The sequence below is a fragment of the Acomys russatus genome, chromosome 20 (assembly GCF_903995435.1).
Source record: "Acomys russatus chromosome 20, mAcoRus1.1, whole genome shotgun sequence".
In the NCBI taxonomy this organism is placed as follows: domain Eukaryota; kingdom Metazoa; phylum Chordata; class Mammalia; order Rodentia; family Muridae; genus Acomys; species Acomys russatus.
In genome coordinates this window covers 20,725,759-20,727,889 of record NC_067156.1, presented here as the reverse complement: position 1 = coordinate 20,727,889, position 2,131 = coordinate 20,725,759, and positions in this window count along the sequence as shown.

Below are 2,131 nucleotides of genomic sequence, written 5' to 3'. Positions count from 1 at the left end.
ACCGGTCGATGGGTCGGCAATCCTCTGGCTGTGTCCCTGACAGAGGACTCACGCTCAGGGCAAAGGGAAGAACACGCCCAAACCGCGAGGGCGGCTCCACCCAGCCGGCAGCCCAGGGATGAGGGGTGCAGGAGACAGTCTCAACCAGCAAAGGGGATGCCGGTGCTGGTGTCAACCCTAGGAACACTAGAGACTGACACTAGAGACACCCAACTTGAGTGGGTCGGTCACGTCCTCTCCACCCGGACTCCGTTGCCACCTCCCGGATTCCGGGCATACTTTTCCTTTTAAAGGGAATGAAGTTATAATAAACACGCGCAAGTTCGCACCCCACCCCACCCCCATTCACCCTCCCTCCCATCCTATCCAACCTCCCCCACCTCCACCCCGAGACACACTTAAGGGATGTATTAGGAAAGTTAAGACCAAGGCGCGTGCACTTCCTGAGAGTTCCTGCTGCTGCGCCCGGCAGGAAAAACAGGCAGATTTATGCCTCTAGGACATTTCTGGGCACCAGCAGCCTCCTGGGGCACTAAAGGACTCCCCTGGTCTGTGCAGTAGCCCCCTCTCAAAGAGGGCAAGACCCAAGGTATCTTTACTGCATGGCGAGCTTAATCTGACCTAACACCAGCGCTCTCCCGAGAAACGCGCAGTTTATTTACTTATTTTGGATGAGGTTTCGGGTAATCCACGCTGTCCTCAAACACCCTTTTATGTAGCCAAGAATGACCTGAGCGACTGGTCCTCCTCCCACTGCCTCCCTCCCACTGCTGGGATTACAGAAAGGGACTCCTTTTATAGGATGCTGAGGATGGAAACAGGGCTTTGAGCATTCTAGCTAAGCACTCCACCCACTGAACCAGCCAAACAGTATTTCTTAATAAAATGAAAGCAAGACTTCTGTTTCTAGGGAAACATTGCTGATAAAGAAAATTATGGTCCTGATGACATAAAAACATTTAAGGACTCATTGCTCTGAAAACTATTCTCGTGTAGCTGATAACACCAAAGAGCAGCACCTCCAGGTGCTGTCCTTATTACTTTTTTTTTTTTTTTTTTCATTTGTCTTGGGTCTTTCCACCAAGTTGTACTTTGAGGGGTGGTTAAACACAAACTGTAAAATTGTCTGTGGCTCCTCTGCCAATGTTAGGAGATGTTTTCACAATTGTCAACACAGAAGAATAGAGAAAATAAAATGACTTCTGGGTGATTCAATGAAGCACAGAGGTCTGGTGGGAACCACAGAGAACGAAAAGGCAAATGCAGGGCCCGGAAAGATGGCTTGTGGCACAAGCATGAGGATCCGCGTTCAAATCCCCACCAAGTAAAAAAAAAAAAGCTGGAGTTGGTCCTGTGTGCCTGAACCCCTAGTGCTGTGGAGGGCAGAGGCAGGAAGGCCACTGGGGCTGGCTGGCTGCTGGTCTAGCTCCCGGCTGCATGAAAAGCCCCGTATCAAAGGAATATAGTGGAGGGTTATTCCAGAGGGCACTCAACAATCTCCTCTGACCTCTGTATGCATTTACCTGCCTGCCTACCTCCCACTTAGCATGTTCATCACACACACACACACACACACACACACACACACACACACACGGACATTGTATGATTGTGGGCATGCAGGGAATCTAGAATCTAGATCTAGAATCTAGAATCTAGATCTAGAATCATTTGTTCGCCTGCTACTCATAGGATATTGCTTAGCCCCACCAGAGAGATACAGAGCTTCCAAACAAGACTCGCTCCTACAATGGGGACACAGTGGACACTAGAACATTCTGATTAGTGGCTACTGGGCACATCCTGCAAGAAATGTGTGTTCGAGCCGGGCGTGGTGGCGCATGCCTTTAATCCCAGCACTCGGGAGGCAGAGGCAGGCGGATCGCTGTGAGTTCGAGGCCAGCCTGGTCTACAAAGTGAGTCCAGGATGGCCAAGGCTACACAGAGAACCCTGTCTCGAAAAAAAAAAAAGAAAAAAAAAAAAAAAAAAAAAAGAAATGTGTGTTGCCTTGGACCAGGAAGCAAAGAGATCAGACACTACATTTTGCAACTGTTAGAATTTGTGGGAGATAGTACTGTGGGCATGGCCCTTGCTAGGCATGACGGGTGCTGATGTGGCACGCCCGTGTGT